We start from the raw sequence: 20,758 nt of genomic DNA on the forward strand, positions 1-20,758 counted from the left end.
TACTTTTTATTTTTAAAATCCATTTAGGAAATGGAAACGCCCGAGGGAACATAATAGCTCATTATATAAATGAAAAAATGGTACATTTTCTTTTAGATGAGACAGGGTTGTCTCCTACGTAAACAGATATTTTGGAGTTTATACCGAAGCGAATGATAGAGGTGATGTTAATTTAATATAATCGCCAGTGGTTAGAAATTAAGAAGTAAAAATTAAATCCAATTTTCGTGGATAGTTTGAAATTGAAAAGCACGTACTGCAAGCGGCAGGAGGAGGCGACGGGTGCGTCCGGTGCGGCGTCGCCTTCGGCAGTTTTCAGCGTGTCGTACGCGCTCTAGTCTACCAGTTACAATGAGACCGGCCGGCTACTAGCACGCGCCTCCATACAGTTTCACGTTCCTCGCTTGAGATACGACATCGACGCTCCGTAAAAAGTTACGATGAATTATCTTCATGAACTTATTGTTATTCCAGTGACATTCTTAACGTTCAAAACTAGTTACACGAATAAACATTAACATATAAAAAGTTTTCCCAATGTTTTGCGACATAATGTTTTTGTAATCACTGTGATCATGAGAGATGAAATTGAGTGATGCTTAAATAACGATTCAAGAATACTGCGTAAGTATTATTGTTCTTGGAGTATTTTTAACTAGATTTTAGTTTTCGACGAAATAATAGAGTTTATGTATGGTGTCATTTATTTAATTTAAAAATATGTTAAATTATTATAATAATTTACGTATGCATATCTCGAATATAAATTAGTACAATACAGACATTAAATAAAATCAAGTTTAGTTTTTAAATGTCATATCTATGAAAAAATGTTGGATTATAAATTTTGTGAAGCTACATGTAAATTTTTAAATAAAATAATTAATAAAAATTTCAGAAGAACAATACTAAACTACCTAATTTTTATTGTTTATTTATGTGCAAATTATTCTGCTGAACTGCGGGCCGTTCTCAATAAATACATAAAAATCTATAGTTCTCACTAAACTCAAAGGCTTGTCACCCGCCACACAGAGAAAAGAGAATGATGATTTGTGATGAATATGGTAACAGTGAGAGTTATGCGTACCTTCTTCTTAATATATTACACAGTACTAGATAATATTAAGTAGGATATATTGAATCGGGGCACACGTGTGACATATGTATGTGAATTAGGTACCTTAATATAAAAGAATCGCAACGGTCGGGTCTAAGGGTTCTCCGAAGGTACTTCACTATACAGTTTTTCACATATTTCGCAAGATAACCCTTTCAAATGGGCCAAATTGAATACATGCTTATTTAGGATCACAATACGTTGAACTTATTATATCGTATGTATTCGATAAGGTATAATAAAAATGTGACTTACATGTTTTCCTTATCTTAAGAACTCTTCCTACTTACAAAGCGTGGTGCTATTTCCGCCATCAAAAGATTTTTGTTTATCTCTCACATTCATCTGAATGGTAAAAAAATGGTCCAGTTCCTACGTAATTTAAAAGATTCATTTAATTCAAATATTAAACTAGAGGTCTGTGAAAAAAACTACTGCTGGCCACCCGGTAGATATTGATTGCAATCTTCTAGATCTAACGCGAAAAAGCTAAGGCTTCTGCCTTAGCTTTTCGCGCTTTTTTTTCCTTTCCATGAAAAACACTTAGGGAATTTCTCTGAACTAGTGTTTTGCGTAGGAAGATGAGCGGTGCGTCTAACTTAGCAATTTTGTTTACAAGTACAATATACTTGCATTAAGTTCGTGATAAAGTCTTCGCTCCCAAGAAGTCTCCAGAAAAAACGTCTTATTTAGGCTAGAAATGTTCTATTGAAGTTAATCCTCGTATTACAGGAAATAATCTCGAGACTAATTAGTAGAAGCCGTGCAATCGTGGTCAGAGTATTTTTGTAAGAGACTGCAACTCCAGGTTATTAAGTAATCGATTTCCTAATCTGAAATTTTATTTTATGCAATAAGAATATTATAACTACTTTTGTCAACGACTTCATCCGCTTTCAAAGGTTTCATATATGTAATTAATTAATCGGTCAAACATAATCAAAAATCCATTCCGTAGTTGACGAATGAAATACATCCATCCATATATATATCCGCACAGACTTTAGCATCCATAATTATAGATACAGGGTAGTTTTGCGCTTCGAAACCTCGAGAATATGAGTAGGTGCGCGAGGGAAGCCACGGGCATCAGCTGTTTAACTGAAACTTCTTAGAGTAGTTAATACTCTACGGCTTCTTCTGCGCTTTGATTTCCCTTTGAAGAAAATTGCAAGAACTACAAATGACTATCGAACCGCATTGTTTTTCCTAGAATCGGAATAATTAGAATTATGCTTTATTCTCTCTCAATTAGATTTCCAACGATTCAAAGTTTAAATTACTTTATTAGCGTACTCTCCATAAATAATGACGTCGTCTCTATAAATTAATTTTCAGTTCTATTGAACGTTAAACTTGGAATCTCCAAAAAAATGATTTCAACGGACAACATGAATTGAATGGCTTAAACGGATCTTGAAATATTTAGGATCCTTGCACGAGTGTCTAAGGATCAACGACATTACTCAAAAGTAAATGCTAATCCTTAAGTATCAGTTTTCAGTTAGTAGATGAATGTAAAGTGCCTTGTGATATATTCTTCAAATGTAACTGTGAAATGTGTCCACACATATTAATAAATGTCACGACACCAACATATGAGATCCGAAAATAAATATCAATCTTTAAGGCTGTTACACCTGACAAAGAGTAGATGCCCTATGTCTACATGTTGCTCATATTTGTACTAGAATTTCTAAGAATTCTACTCTAATGGAGCCGAATGACAGGGTTTCTGCTAAAAAAGATATTAGTTCAAGCATCAGATACTATGTATACCTTTATCATTCGAACAATATGAATAAGATAAACTACTACTTTATCGTGCATGAAATAAGTAGTCATTGTTTAAAGTTTAATCAAATATATAATTTAGCGTAGGATTAAAGTAGTTTGGGTCACGGAAGTGTCCATGTCCGATTCCTCCAACAGATTGATCATATTTTAATCCCTTTTAATTTCACAGTGAAAGAGACGTATTTGCCCAAATTTATTTTAGGATGAAAGTTAACGCAAATTAAATCCCTAAATCACAGGGGTCGGTTCCTAAAACCAATGTTGTTAGTAAGTTTCCGTAAAAATAGATAAACAAATATCCCAATTCGACCTGCCTGCCTGCTACTTATAAAATTGTGAAACACCACACGTACGCACATAAAGAATGAAAAGTTGAACTCAATTCTAAGGTCCGTTTGGAAGGGTGCAAACGGATCTAAAAGTTTATTTGACATTCTAATATTATTACTGCGTGTCAAATGAATGTAAATGTAAATATAGACCAAATTAGGTGTAGGTAGATTTTTCAAGTTTTATAGTAATTGATAGTCATGGACCCAAGAGTCAATGTATTTCTCGTAAAAATAACTGATAAGGTGAAATAAGAAGTTAAAGAAAGCTCGTTGAAAAACTTCGGTTTCGATTTGTAATTAAAAGTTACTTACTCGAAATGTTTTTTGACCACAAACAAACTTGGTGTACAATTACAAACAGATTTAAAAAATGTTTTGGTGATGGAGCGCCCAGAATTCCGAATTATGTTTTTCCGAAGCTACTTAAAAAATATGTTTTTAAAGTCGGACATTTGTTTAGACTTTTCGATAGATGAGCTATATTTGTAAAGGTATGCCTAGTAATATTTTAACATTAAGTTTGTTGAAATATTAATTTAAAATAACATTCTGCGAATTGAAGGAACATAAATCAAATCTCCCTGACTATTTTCTATTCAACATGGTTAGTTCATCACAAAAAATATTTTTTACAAACCGTACTCATACAAATAGAACCGCTTTTTCTCATATCTTGAAATGTGGATAATAGACTCAACGTCTTAGTGAAGTGTGTTCATGCGGCTAATTCTGTTTGATTCGGTATTTGGTTTTTGATAGGATTTGGAGAAAACTAAATTGAACTGAGTAGTGTGAAAATCATCCAAGTAGTGCTGTCATTCAACCACATTTTCAGTGGTGTGTAATGCTTCTATTTCCAGATATAATTCAGTGAAGAGTGTTATTTGATAAATGAATTGTTATATATATTTTTATGTTTTGTAAATAGTTATCGTGTTATTCTTGGTTTTTGTTTGAAAGTTTTGATAAATTTGGCTGTTATGTCCCACGGGTGCACCAAGATTTCATAATCGAATTTCATTAAGGAGTTTGGCGTCTTTCCACACATAATCTTATCAATATTATGTTAGAACCGGGGCCAAGTGTGGTGGTTACCTATTCTAATAAGCCATAACCCTGGAACGATCATTGAGGCAGTTTAAGAAAGCCGTAAAGTTAAAGCGTTATCGCTAAGAAGATTGTTCAGTGTAGCATTAGTTAGGGGTCTGATGAAATGATAACAGTAACGAAACTTATCAGATCCTCTAATCTAACGGTAATTTGTATTTGTTATTTATCACGGTGCTTGACAACGAAATAAGTATGCTAGAATAAATTGCCTATTAATTATAACTGAAGTTAAAAGTGTAACACTTGGAGAACATAAATAACTTTCTGCTAAAATGTCGACTTCTAACTAAAGCTAATTTCTAGGATATTTTATTTCATATTAAAAAATTAAGTTCTGTGTGCGTCTACAAAACACTGTTACTAAAAAAATAGATCTTAGAACTTACCTTATGTATTTTATAATTATTTTCTTGTTGTAAAGAAAATATTTAACTTGTAATTTCATAAGAATTTTCATAATAGAGTGAGTTTTAAAAATGGGGCGATTAAGAATTACTTGTACCTCGTCCAAAAATAGGAATATTTAATACACCAGTTATTTCCTAAACTCATTATAGCTAAAGCCTAAATTGGATTACTTTGAATCCTATATTTAATTTTATTTATGGTACCCGGGCTCAGCGCGATTATCTTGGGGGTTAGCTTATTAAATCATTCAAAATAAGTTTTGATTAGACAATAAGACATATTAAGACCTAGTGTAGAACTTTTTAAGTCATTACGATAACTATGTATACCCACAAGTAATTAAAGTCTAAACATCAGTAAATTACCTGACTATTACATATGTTACGTAAGCACTATTTACCTAAATAAAATACAAAATGTATTTGTAGCTCTTTTTGTAGGTGATAATTAGGCGGGTGGTAGTCTTCGCGAGTGTTGCAAGTTTGTAGTAGTATCTTTAATTGTGTAGTTATCAATTGTCCGATTTTGGGTTGCTGGACAGACCGTTCAATCTTAGCATTTTTTAAAAGATTAGTAGAGACGTAATTACATCGACATCTTTGCAAATCTTCTTGAAACTGTGGATTGTATTGCTCATTATTTTGATATTTACTTAGATAGAAACAAGTACTAAGACCTTTTAAAAGACCTACTATTGTTTCTTCATGATTAGTTTCTTATAGTAGCGTAACTTGCTTAAATATAAATAATACATAAACGTTGCACTGTAATTAAATTAGTGGCAAATAAATGAATGTTTTTTCTTAGTTTATAAAAATATCTAACGTTCAATATAAGTGATATTAATTGATAACTTGCCAGTATTGTTTCATTTACTCATGCAGCATTGATTTCTGATTATGTATAATAAAAATGTATGTAAATTATGGCGGATAAGCAAATCTTTCGCTCTACCATAGAAAATATGCAAATATATAAAGCTTAAAGCCATTACCTTAATGAAGCGTTAATTCCAATAATTTATCGAAGATTCCTTTCAAAGAATTCCTATCATAATATTTTGTAAATGGTGAGCTGTACATTTTTATGTATCGAAGACCTTCGAATTATAGAATACTCAGAGCCTTGCTTTACGAAAACCCGAACGGACAAAGAGATATCCCTCTTGTGTCACTGATATGATAATTTAATTTATACTTATACACATTATATTTACGAGTCATAAGGGCTTGAAAGAACGCCAGTCCACACCTTTTACTGGAATGGAGTAATGTTTATTCCGGTATAGCGATTCCATGGAAACCTACTATATCGTATGTCATGTTATCTAGTTAATTAATAATCGCGTGTACTTCACTTACTAAGTTTAGTGAAGCAATTAATGGTCTTTTGTATTATTTCTCAAAACGAAAGCTCCCTCGTTGTAGTTCGTAGAAGACACTCAACTAGCACTGTTTAAATTTAAGGATATTACTATTCTGTTGAAAGTTACTCACCAATGACCATTGTGTTCACTGTTCATTTTGCGGTTACAATTGCTTTAACCCATCTATACTTATAATAAATCTGTAGAGAGGTCAATTCTGTACATTGAATATATTTAAAAACAAATCAATGGGGGATGTTTAGTAACGGATACTGATACCGAATCTGCAATTTATAATTTTCTTTTCTGTCTGTCTGTCTGTCTGTCCTCCGTCTGTATGTGTCACTATCACGTAAAAACTACCGGATAGAATGCACTAAAATTTGGTATATCCATAGAATAAGTAGTGGAGCAACTTTTAAGATACTTTTTACCTCATAAAATTGTTTAATTTTCTAGAAAATTGCAAATATGTAGTAAAAATCGTACACAGGTAACATAAAAATATAAGCGACAATTTTGACTACATTTTTAAGCGTCGCTGTGGCATATTGGTTTATTGTTCCGTAAACTAACATTTTGGTGTGCGATCGAACCTCATCGGAGACAGTACTTTTTGTGACTGTTTTACGTTTCAAAGTACTTTTTAAACATTTTCAATGTATTTTGTTAAGATTTTTGTGGAAATTGATATAAATTTTATTTCATAGTGCATTATTTTATTTGGGATCAAACCTCATCGGATACAATGACTTTTTGTGACTGTTTTACGATTCAAAATACTTTTTTAGCATTTTTTAAACATTTTGGGTAGATTTTTGTATAATTTAATATTAATTTTATTTCATAGTGCATTATTTCATATGAACCTGAGTTTACATATAGGTACACATAATAGATGGCGTTGCAATCCATTTTATTTCAAAGTGCATTATTTCATATGAACCAGAGCTTACACATACACATCATAGATGGCGCTGCAATCAATTTTACAACATGCACCAACCTTATTGGTTTTTGTTTTATTTTTCTTTAATTTAATGTCAATCAAAATTTTTATGCATTATGTATCATATGACGTGACGACGATAGGTAAAATTAAATTATCTACAATGTCTTATGAATATAAAATTATGGTTAACGCGGCGCTCGCGCCTGCCGTATCATCGTAGATCCCTACATGATTTCGCGAGTGAAGAACTTTAGCGCGGTTCCATACGCGTACGCTACATAGCAGGTAGGTACGCGGGCGCCGACAGGAACATGAGAGAAGACGGGTACGGACAGAAGGATAGGTCAAAACGAAAAGTTTTTAAAGCATTAACATGTAGGTAGGTATATTATTTTGAAAGTATCTAGGTCTAAGTGAGCTGCAACGAATGCAACAGCACGACATTCACGCGAGCGGAGCCGCACGGGTCAGCTAGTTTAAAATAAATGCAATAAATGATTGATTCACCAGGAGCTGTGATGTGCTGTGATTACAAATGATTTTAAAATGTATATTCTTTTGTAGTTTCTATAAATTCCTTATTGAATATTCTAGTTTTGAAGATAAAGACGTTAGAAAAGCTTTTAAATTAGAAGCATTTCGGTCGCTATTATCTGTATAAGTACACAAATACTTACGAAAAGGGTTTCGTGATAATCATTTTCTGTGAAAGTAATTCAAATGTGTAAATATTTTTTACCACCCACACAAATGTATATTAAATTTACGATGTGATATAAAATCTAGTAATTTTCGTATAAAATAAGAAAATAACTTTGCGACAAAACCTTTTTTTTTCTTAATTAAGTATTTGTATACGAATGGTCCCAAACTCCCAGAGCGCTGCTCTTACATTTCTTAAACGTGCATCAAGAATCACAAGACGTCCAACTTGTTTATAGTCGAATAATATTACAAAGAAAAAATGTTTTGAGAGCGCGCTTTCAATCTACCTACACAACTTCAGATTTAAGAGGGTCCTCCAGCAAACAAGCTTTTATATACATAGAGATACACGAATTTTTTCACCAAAGAGAAATGCAAATGTTGTTTGTTTGAAACAAAATAACAATTACCTTTTCGTTGATAAAGTTAGGGTATAAAGTGTAGCTATATGCGTTCATTATTCGTGGGGTGTTTGCAGTCCTGTGTGGTGGATTGAACTTAGCCCGCGAGCGGGTTTGCAGATCGCGCCACACGTGATTGGAATACATTAAAGGTCTTCCGTTTGACAGGAGTCTGACCTCCAGTACAAGAAAAGCCTTCTCACAGACATGTTCCGATTCCTACTTATATTTACTTAAATATGCCGGGCGTGTACGACACAGTTACTTTATGGTTTATGGACCACAAACTTTGTTTTATTATTTTACATACATTTTTCTTTATGCGTTTTGTTTTTGCTGCGTCGAATTGTATGTTTATGAGTAGAAAATATTTTTTTTATTAAAAGAGCTAATAAAAATTCAATATTCACGTTAACTCAACAAAATTGTTCTGAGAAATCGTAAATTGATTGGCAGTTTACAACGAGTAACGATTGCAATAGATCGATCGGACTTGTTTACACACGGACCTTGGATCTGTTCGGCGCGGGACAGAGGGGAACAACTTTAATTAGCTCCGTTGTTTCCTCTGGTGCTCTAACTTTATTGGACCTATTTATATTGGGGATACAAGCCTCTATTGCGCTTCGTGACATTTAGGATAAAAAGTTGATGTACACGTTATCACATCGGCGGTATTTAAGTTAGCGATTTGAATAAAAATATTAGATCGATATTCCACTTTTATCGCAATTTATTTATGGTCTTTATTTTTTTTTAAATTAAACTTTTATCCTAAATTCAATAATGACCATTTATACGAAACAAAGGTAAATAGTATGGTGTACGGAAACAGAATCGGAATTAGGTAACATACTGAATAACTTACACTAGTATTTTTTTAAATTATAAACATAATCATCGTAGAAAACCGATAAGACATTGCGGAAGCAAAAAAAACTATTTATGAACTAAATAAGTGCTACATTGCACAAAATATTAACCGATTACTAAGCAAGCTGGTAGATTTGTTGTCGTGTCTTGAAGATGTTGGCCTATTACAGTTGTTAGGCGCTTTAATGATTCAGATCCTACTTCTTATTGTTAAGTAGAGCCGCGGGAGTCAGGGGTAATCGTTACGTTTAATTTATTGTAAATAAGATGTAACTCAGTAGCTGATTCACGAAAAGCTAAGTAAAGCTTGCTTAAGAATGATAGCTCATAATTAAGTTGTGTTATTTGTGTTATATGAAATTTCAAATATTTAGATGCATTAAAATCTCCATTAATCTGAAATATTATTTTGTTCCAATATCAATGACTCCCACTATGCTCAGGATGGTAGCGTTTAGAATGTTTCCCGGGACGGACAAAGTGCTATTAGTTTTTTTCTAATTTCAGTAGTAATCCAGAATTTGGCAGGGTGCCCGGTATATGGCAATAGGCTCGCCGCCTATTAAATATTACCAATATTGTAAATAACGAAACGTTGTTGTATTTTATACGTCTCTGCATGCACCTTCGAGTATAACAAGCGTGATATTATGCATGTATGATATCAATGTAGGGTATGTAAATAAGACGAGGTGGAACGTGTATTATTTAAAAAAAACCATGAAGGCGAAAACACAAATACATAATAATGAGTACACACAGTATGAAAAAAAACGTTCTTGATTCATGGCAGTTGTGTCAATAAACAGACCCAGTCTATTCAAGGTTATACATTACATGTATCTAAAATCTACTGGATCTAAGAAAGCGAATGAAATCTATATAAAAAAAACCTATTTGACATGAGATTATTTCTGTTGTGAGAGTCGATCTTTATTACTTACAAAAAGATAGGCAACTAACGCATATAAATAAAGTAACAGCAAAAGTATAAATAGAACTATCTATAAGTGAAATTCCACTTGTTATCGTTGAAAAAGCCAGAAACCGTCTAGAATCCGAATATATTTATTGGAAAAGAAATACAAAATCACAACATTTCTAAGTATCTTCTTAGTAATTCAAGACACGATTACGATTACACCCTATTGTAATTGCCTATAAGACGTCTCAAGTCTCCCGAGTGATATACATGTTTTATGATCTCGTCACTTTGCTATTTGTAGTCACAGCAATTAATGTATTTCCAATACATGTAAAGTTTTATGATCTAATTCGAATTTACTTAAACCTTAATTGGTTAACTCTAGCTTTTAATAACAGGTACTTATATTAATCAATATGAATCACCGAAATGTAAGTATGTACGTGCATAACTTGAACAACTAAACTAAATTGGATAATTAATTTTTTTTTATATTTTATAACTGTCAGGATAAGGTTTAGAGGGGATCGATGGGATCAAAATTCCTATGGGAATGGAATCTACGGGATAAAATTGTACTACACTTGAACGAAGTCGGACCAGTTCTCTAGTAATATAATAATTTTAATAAAATAAACATTTCTGAATGTTATTTAGAATACATTTGATGGTCGAGCATGTTCGTCATCTATTATGCAGGGAGCTTAAGCCCTGGCTTTGCGCTGTGGACTTGCGTAGTTTCCGCGTGGGCAGGGCGGTATTACCATAGTGCAGCGTCAGTGCGAACGAGGTACCAATATTATACAAGTTATATTGTGAAAACTAAACCTTCAACTTATAATTCATGATTCCAGTTTTGTGAAATAGAAAATTAAACAATTTATTTATCATTAAATCATATTTCCAACCCTTAAAACTAGTCACTAGCCTATTTACTGTAAGTAAATGAACCATATGGCCACATCTGGCCACTTGAAACCCGTACGCATGCTCTAACACAATTAGATCATACACATTACTTGAGACAGGGTCTAGTCTACATATAAGATCACTTTGTCCTTTCACACAGCAAATTGAAATATAAATAGAGTAACCGCATTTTGCAGACATCAATCAATTAGTATTTACGGTAACCTTGTTGATGTGCCTTAATGAGTAATAACCACAGCTCTATCATGTAAGTGGATCGGCAGAGGGTCTATTAGTATCGTATTTTTAGTAAATAAATGAACTTCTGAAACGCGCATACATTGGCATCTGGTACAGCTTCAGTACATGAATAAAAGCGAACCTAGCCAAGAAATTAGTTAAAGAACTCATCATTAACCTGCACCTACTTACGCTAGTTTAAGCAACTTATGACTTATGATAGCGCATTGTACAAGAAAAATCTCAATGTCTTTTCGAAACATAATTTCATACTTTTTCCGGAAAAAGAATACTCCATGTTATTTAGGTTTTCTGTTTATGTTAACTAATGTTATTTTCTTCACGACATGAAACAATATTTTTCATTTAATAAACATAGAATTTTAACGAATGTTTACAAATGAGGATAAAAACTTTTTCATCATAAATTGGACTAAACAAAGTCTTGACTTTGTAAAATTGTTTCTGAATGGCATTATCAATTTCAAAGGCAGAATTAATTAAATGGAAATTTATATAATACTCTGACCCATTTGGGCTCCGATGACCACTACTCGTGTGTTGTTTAAACTTCGGGATCAAATGTACATATTATGCAGACGGTCATAAGGTTATACACGCTTGCAAAAGTTCACAACTTTTATAAGAGTTCGTTAAATTAATGATATTCAAAAAATCTTATTAAATATATGCATCATTCATGTAACACAATATTTTTTCTACAGAATCTAGGAATGATGTGAATATAATTCAACAAATTCACAACGAGCACAATATGTTACTTGTGATTTACGCCTAACCCAAAAGTTGTTAGGTAAATATTTGAAATTTGACGCTTGGGAGTACCAACGTATAATGTGTTTTTATGGTTAGCACCACGAGGTACAGCAATTTTATAGTTATTTCAACACAAAACATTTTGATGTGGCGACGTTTACGAAGGAACGATACAACAGTGTTTAGACTTGAGCTATTATTTCCATGCCTGAGTGTACAATGTTAGTAGGTATGCGGAGACTATTTCCTGCGAAAGCCCTTAACGTTCTAGAGCACTTTAATTAAACTTCATCACATACTTCTCGAGCAAAGAGCGATCGTCGATTGATCAGTGGAGCGTCTTATTCGTAAATCACCTATATTAGATAACGACTTTCTATGCCGATGGATACATTAATGAATGGGTGTGGTTAGTCTTTGGCAAATAAATTAACGCTTCACTGAAATTGGGATAGGTATTATTATGCGTACTTGAGAAAAACATTTTACATAGCAAAAAGTACATGAGTACTGAGAGTTTTCAGACAAAAGACAATAGCTAGTACCTAATATTTTTCAGAATTTTAATGAGATTTGGCTATTTGCATATTGGACTTCCAACTTCTATATTTAGCTAGTAAGTAATAAACGCGGATAAAAATGGTTATATATTTAAATGAAATATTTTATTGTTTGTTTCATTTCGACGTGATAAGTCTTTAAATACAATAGAAAGAACAAGGTTGAACGAAAGTTTTCAAAGCGACGAAGTTTAAATATCTAATGACGTTTAATCCATTACAAGCAGCGAACCAAAGAGGTTGAATAGTATCGCACAATAAGTTTGCCTGGCTGCTTTGCACCAACTTTTCGAACTAGAAGACGTCAAACATAATATTTTTAAAGTCGTCTCTCACTATCTTTTTCTAAAACTATGTAATTATAAAATCAATGTTTTAGCGACAAAAATCTCAAAAGCATTTAAAATGAAATGATCACAAGCAAATCACCACCACTGTACTAAAGATGGTATTATGTCTTAATGTGTAACGAGATGAGCCATTAAACGGAACAGTTAAAGTCTTGAATGAGTTTTAACTACGGATTTCGTGGAAAAATTCAATTACTTTTCCTTGATTTGGAAATTTAACTACATTGAGTTTTACAACGTTAAGACCTCAATATTGCCGTGTTAATGCTAGGGAAAGGAAAAGGAAACCCACTTTTGGAATTTAACAGGTCCAAATCCTGTAAATGGTTTCCTAAATGTTTATTGTTTAAATAAAGATAAAAATATTATTTCAATTAAGTGCTATTCTGTTCTGTTTCAGTGGTTAAAGTTGTAATCGTTTTATAGCTACTTAGAAACATGAAGCGTGAGAGCAATCGTACAATACTTGTAAACAACCCTGAAATCCCTCCGAGGCAATTACCCAACTTACTTAACTATCAACTCTGGAATGGCATACCACAACTTTTTATTGGTAAACATGTTACTACTATTTCCTTCCTTAAAGAATACTAAACGTATAGCAAAAGTCGGGGAACCATCGTCACGGGTGGTATACAAGTTATATAAAAAGTTCTGCACGATCTCACTAGCCTTCGCAAAGGCTTCATCTTTTGCACACAGCCTCTACGTACTCCTATAGAGGTGTGTGTGCCTTTGTATGAATATGTAGGATTGTGCTAGGTATGTACTTTGCTTTTAATAATGGCTTTTGGTAGAGCCTCGTAAAAAAGGGGAAACAGAGTCCGTGCCTGTGACGTAATTTAATTTATCACGCCCAGTATCTGCGAACAATTTAGACTGTATTCTTGTACGTATTTTTAGTACGAAGTGTTGTGTAATGTGCTACGTTAGACATAAAATACTACAATTAAATAGGTATTACCTCGTTATTCCTACTGTGCCATAGGTTGTTTATGTGTCACATAAATGTTATCTCTTTACGGCTGAATAACAATGAACTTACCAAAACATTTTAGTTTACTAGATAAATATCTTTACAACACTTGCAAAGCTATCTATTGAAACTCAAAAGAAGGTCTCAGATACAAGCTTTTATTAATACTAATAATGCAAGTTATTAAAATGAAACTAAAAGCATAATGAAGACTGTGTTGTTTTCTATTCAATAAATAATACACAACGTCTTGCGGCTAGGATCATTAAATCTGATGCACATAATATAGAACTTTATTGTTACCAAGAAAAAAATAAAGAAATTGAAGTAGAGCTCGTTACCTCCAAGTTTTTACTGTTAGTAGTACACAAACTTTATGCTGTTAAAGTAAATTGACTTTGATAGTAATAAAATAAAACTGAGTTTTTATTACAATAATTGTTATTTAAAGTTTCAACTAAGATTTCGGCGATATGGCATTTGTATGGTAACACCATGACGGTGATTGTGAGTTAAATAAAATTGGATAGGTATGGTTATTTCACTGTGAACCAGATGGACCAATACAGATTATTTTCAAATTACGCTTGTAACATATTTTATAAGGTCCGTGGCCAAAAACTTGGTCAAATATTGAGCCCGTGGGACAATAGTTATAAAGTAATTGGCTGTAGTTTAGGTTCATGCTTTTAGCCCCAAAACAAAAGTAAATACACTTTGTATATCTAAGAAACTTTGTTGAGATAAGGATTACTTTATGTTAATGTAGGTAATATTATAACAATCTTAAAAGTCTGCGACACCTCAATGTGTTCTGAAGAGTCAAAATAAAACTAATGTTACCACAAAGTTCATGAAACTAATTTAAAAATCTCCTGCTTCTTAAGGAAATTCTGTTTTTCTCATCAAAATGCGCGGCAGCGGTGGAACGCCTGCAACGAGAGCTGGCTTACTTAAAGTAAATGCACGAATACGCCTTCCGGCATGACAAATAGTTCTCCATTAATACGAGAAAAAAATACGTTAACAAACCGAACCGCGTATGTTCCAAACCACTATTTCCACCGTTGTTGTCGCGTTGTTTTGTATTTATTTAGGTTCCGCTTCGTTAGTCCCCACACAATCCTCTGTGCGGTAAATATTATACGTACCTATATTCACATGAAATCTTTATACAGTGTTAAATACACAGTGAAGTTCGTCACGTTTCGAGACTTAATAGGTTCCAACGTAAAATAAAGCACATGTGCGGGCTGCTCAATGTAAGTTAATTGTTTATATAGCGACTTTCGACAGATTATGCCCACATGCCTTTACAGATAAGGGTGAAATACGGATTAATTAAACTTTGGCCTCTCCCTGCCTTCAGCGCGTAAGACAGTATACACACCATTGTTAATGACGTTACGGGTAGACGTTTAGAGAAGAAAATAATTTTTCAAAAGTGGTCTTGGAATTAGACTAACTTATATTACTTAATGGAGTATCTGCGTAGGTATCTAATGCGTAGGTATCATGTTATAAGTCGTAGGTACCAACGTGCTACGTGTATCGAGGCTTGATCTTTTTATAGAACATTTGATATGGCTACATTTAATATCTTTCAGTCATCACCCATAGACTATCTGTAAATGGTAATAAAACTCAATGTGAAATTATTGTCTAAGCTGATTAATTTACGATATTGATTCGCGGTCCCGCTTTACAAGGTAAATGTTACTGATGTTATAGAATAAATTTGTAATTATAGTAGCAGCTTACTGACTCCTCTATGCGTTCCAAATTCTGAAATAACCAGCGGATAATTTTCCTTTGCTGCATATAATAATATGATGTTGTGTTCTAGTGCATAACACTGCGCTAACATAGACAAAGCATACCTAAACAATATCGCCTTCAGACGTTCAGAATATTTAGCGTTCCCACTCACAATCACAATTATCTTTACTCAGAATTATGTAGGTATAAGTTTAGGCGACTGAATATTGAGTATTAGCTTAAATCAGATACGAAGTTAGGAGTTGATATTGCCTACTATAATTTGAACACTAGGCTTTTACAATCAAAACTGTTCCGAAGTGTTTGCTGAATTGGGTCTGTTTTGCGAACTTGTGGCCTAATTGACATATCCATATTTCATGTTGCGTTTTATATACATACGCTTTTAACTTGTTTTACTAGGTCGATTTTCGGCTTCGATGATGTAAGAGGTAAATTTATTACCGATCAGCGTTTACTCATAGCCACACGATTCTAGAATCAATATTCTATTATGCACATTCTTTCGGAATTTAACTCACACGCTAATAATATCGAACAGTATCGGGTACTTTGTAATAATCAAAAACAATTATTGATAGATTTTGTGTAGCTCAGTGTATCAAATCTGGTCGTAAAGGATCGTCAATTCCGTGGAGATTACCGTGTTAATCAAGGAGAGGTCGCTGGGTCAAGTGATATACATATATCAATGAGTACACGTCGAGTATTCGGCTCAGTCACCTCCAAGAGTAGACTCTAGGGGTAAGTAAGTGTTAGTAAAGTCAAAGCACCCACCTACTCGTCCAGCCTCTTCGAAATTGGTCTAAAATGAACATTCTTTGCAAACTGTTCTTTTGTTGCTCAGTCCAGCGTAACATTACACGATGAATCTTTTATTAGTGAAAGAAGTTTCGTTGGATCATCGCCGATTTTATTATACCTACTGACGCGGCGGTAAACATAAAATAAACTTTTAAAATACTTACCTCCAACTAACTTGTCTAATAATGTTAACTTTATAAACAACTTTTTTATAATCAAGTAATAGGCGACGAAATAAATGACACCCACATTTTTAATGTAGGTATATGGTATTACCATTTCGTGATAAAACGCTTATTTAATTAGCGTAGAATACTTAGTTCAGACACCTGTAGAGGTGGTATTTAAAGGTAGATATATTTTTAAAAGTAGCGTTAATTAAAACATTTTAAGATTTATAAAATTGTAGCTGAATTGAAAAGTAGTTAAATATAATAAAATATATGAATGTTTTCGACTTATTAATGAACTAGAGATAATATTAATTAACTCTATTAGAGCGTGGATTAATATTCTTAGAGGACGTCGGGAACGTAGGTACTTGACATAAGGTACCCGCGGGTATTAAGGCCTAGCTAAGGGAGATTTGTAATAAAATGAAGAATATCCAATATAATCAACCAGTTTTTATAATAATCAGTCATGTACTTATATTACTACCGAGTTTAAACAAAAAATAGCTTCTAAAGCTTTAAACTAAAACATTATATCACTTTTAAAAAAACGCTGTCTTTAGGCCTTATTATAATAGGGTAGGGTAAAAAGGCCTATACTATAAACTATTCAAAAATCAACTTAAACTAAATAAATTAGTATTCTTGACATCAATAATCATTAACATAAGGCAATAGAAAGCATAGTAGTCTTAATAAATGAAATAAATTGTCCTTATTCGCATCCATCAGGACATTGAAAATCATCAGTATATTCTGCAGTCAAACCGACACAATCTTCGTGGTACCACTTGGAGCATCGCGAACATTGCCTCATTGCATCATCCATTCTATATTCTCTGCAGGCATGACAGTAGCGATATTTTTTTTTTGTGATTAATTTTTGTCAGATCGCCTTCTGACCACAATGATCGTTTGGGAGGCATCGTGACTGTAAGCACTGAAAACAATAATAAATAATTTGAAAATATAAACCACGTATATACTACCCGCTAACAAACATTTTTAATACACGCTCCTACTTATATAGCAGTTAAAAAAGCAGGAGTATAATAAGGCCTATTGTAAAATTTTATAGGCCTTAATATCCGCCAACCACCTATTTACAGAAAATAATAATAATATAATTTTTATAAAGTACAAGTCGCTTAAAACGGTAATCTACGGACAAGCATACCTTAATTAATAAGCGGACAGTCAATACAGGTTTGTAAATATGATATTTTCTAAACAACTTACGTTTTACTGGAGTCAATTTTTATAATTCGTGCTGCTGAACCGCACTTCTGAATTACTTCGACGATATTTGCGGGGGGAGAAGTGCTAGAGTGCGTCCGCCACTTCGCAGCGACTCGTATACTCTCTGAGCTTGTGTGACAGTAATCTTGATCGTCAACTACTGTTTTAAGTACGTTTTTTGTTATTTAGGCCTTATTACCCGACAGGCCTTAATACCCGCAGGTACCTTATAACCTATACAAAATATAAGATATTATTTTAGGAAATAGATTGTGTAAATTTAGTTCATTATTAATTTAGCCTTAATACACGTGCGTGTATGTAATGAATTATTGAATTTATTATTAACATTAATCTATGAACCAGATAATATTTTATTGCTGTAGTGAGGAAAGATGTGATTGTATAAATAAGGAAGGCATGTATTACAAACACACAATCATTGTTTTACTATTCTTGTTACGCGTGATATGTTTATATGCAATTAATTTCCTGTTTTATGAATACAATGCGGTTACACATACATCCGTACCTGAAATCATGCCTTCTTGCCATAGTGGTACCTAGGCAGAGACCAGAAAATATAAATATATGCCGTTAAATATGGTTTATATCAATCAGTAGTGTTAAGTCGCTATAATTTATATTATTATTGAAACTACTAACACCAAGGGACGCAAATATTTATGAATACAGAGTACCCTACTTAATAGCAACAAATACGCTAGAGTCATAAATATGGCTTACAACGTCAATTTCCTACGGGAATCATTTTTTTGCTCATTTGCATAAAGTACTCAATTCCCTCAAATGTAACAAATAAAATATGTACAAAGAGTTTTTAATAAAATGCTTAAGTTTCGGTAAGTAATTCAGCACATTTTCACGTACCAGATTCCTAAATAACAGACAATTTCACGCGGTTATGGTGGAAATGACCCGATTTCCTTTACATTATCTATAAGAACGAGGAAACTTCTCTAAATAAATGTGTAAGCGCCGTTAGGTTTATGAGTTCTTACAAACAAACATTGGAATTAAACACTTGGTTGAGAGCTTTATCTAATATTAGTTTTACTAAAATAGACAAATAGAATTGGCCCAGCCAATAAGCTGTACTGCGATTCTCTACTCTATCTCTTTCACTACACATCAACTTTCAATACTCTTAGTACTCGTTAGTACCGACTGTATAGAATATATAAGTTAGTAAATGTTTAATCGTAACTTAAGAGCGAAATCATTGTCTCAAAATCCGAACGAGTCGTGAATTTGTCAACCAACCTTATCAGTCTCCTTAAGAACTGTTTAAAGACATTGGCCCCTTCTCTTGCATTCTATGGCTTTGCAACCGATAAACTTCCTTTCATTTATTTTATCTGAGAGAACGAAAACATCTATGAATAATATATGTTTATATTTGCAATGTATGCACATAATCTACTATCTTCCCTTCGCGACTTCGTCCGCGTGAAATTAATCCTTTCCTATTTCCCGGGGTAAAAAGTATCATATGTGTTAATCCAGATTATAAGCTGTCAGTGTACCAAATTTCATTAAAATCCGTCCCGTAGGTTTTTCCTGAAAGAGTAAAAAAAATTCATGCATCCTCACAAACTTTCGGATTTATGATACTCGTATTGTGCGTGTTATTTTCAAAAGAATATCAAACAAAATGTATAACTACGTGTAAGCTTCGCCCTTATCGATGTTTATGTGATTCTTGTTCCTTGTTAATGCAAATGGTTCCAAAATTAGAAACAGTAAACAAAACAAAGTGCACAAGAAATAATCCTTCGTTAACAGTGGGTGTTTGGTTCTCAGTCATTAGGCGCCATCAAACCTCAAATGATTGCTAACAACGTGGAAGAGAATAGTACCAATTTTTTATGTCAACACTCATCCAACTAGGGTGTAAAGTTTCCCGCTGCGAAGATAAACTACTAGCTTTATTTATGTTAGAAAATATAACTTCTGTAGGTCGCAGAGTTGTTTCACTCTACTTGTTCTTTGATAGCGACTATTTCGATAACTTATGAAGGTAGTCCAAAGAATAATAGAGTAAAGTTATCGACGAGTTACGCTGCCGGTTAAAGTAACATGCGACATTTTTAGATACAGTTTTTATTTACGATAGGTTACGTGTAGACTATTAGGGAGAAAAACCAAATGTAAACTTGTACTTACCAAATTCATGAGTAATTTCAGGTAATTGACCTCTAAAGGGCTTGTATATCGACGCGGTAATGAAACTTTAGAAGGGCTTGCTCCAAGCTAACATTTTATAATTATATTATTATGTTCCCCTAACATTCCTTGGGGGACCCTTTCTTGGAAATTACAATTCAACGTTTGCTTTCAAACTAGAATAATAAATTCTAAAATCACTTTTGTCTCTTAATTGGCAATGTAAAACGTCAGAATAATAAATTAATTAGCTCTTTTCAAGTTCCGGTGCCATGTCAATTTGTGGGCTATGAAAAGGTCAAATGAAATTCAGATTTTCCATTTAATTTTGCTTTGACGTCCGACATAGTGCTAAAATTTAAATTTGAAAATTCGCTACACAAGTTATAATAATTACTCAGTAATGGGACTTTCATAATAAGGCAACTCCTATTAACGCGCCGTACTATTGATGTTTACGTCCGAATGTATCATCCCCTGGGACTGGGACTGTGAATATTTATATTCATAGGGTGAATTAGTTGATAAAATGTATAAATTTTGATAAAATAAGACACGCCATTTAATTATGTGTATAAGTTTGAAGTAGAGACGTGGATCCGAGGCAGATAGTTGTTATAGTTCACGTCACGGTAATGGAATAAGTGCGTCCTTACAGCGCCACTACGCAGTCTAGGGCGGGTGAACAACTTGGAGTTCTCTGTAGCACCAGCCGAAAGCACGCACTCAACTAGTTTATTCACTAGAGATTACACAGTAGACGAAGTTTGTCACT

At 33.2% G+C, this 20,758-nt stretch overlaps 1 protein-coding gene across 1 annotated transcript in view; it reads left to right on the forward strand.

Moving 5' to 3' along the window:
• The first annotated feature begins 365 nt into the window (after positions 1-365).
• Positions 366-20,758, forward strand: part of LOC142972433 (G-protein coupled receptor dmsr-1-like) — a 36,519-nt gene continuing 16,126 nt past the window's right edge. The window contains exon 1 of the mRNA XM_076113542.1: positions 366-624. The gene's annotated coding sequence lies outside the window, so the exon portion shown is untranslated. The remainder of the gene's footprint in view (positions 625-20,758) is intronic.

Source organism: Anticarsia gemmatalis, chromosome 4 (genome assembly GCF_050436995.1).
Source record: "Anticarsia gemmatalis isolate Benzon Research Colony breed Stoneville strain chromosome 4, ilAntGemm2 primary, whole genome shotgun sequence".
Taxonomy (NCBI): Eukaryota; Metazoa; Arthropoda; class Insecta; order Lepidoptera; family Erebidae; genus Anticarsia; species Anticarsia gemmatalis.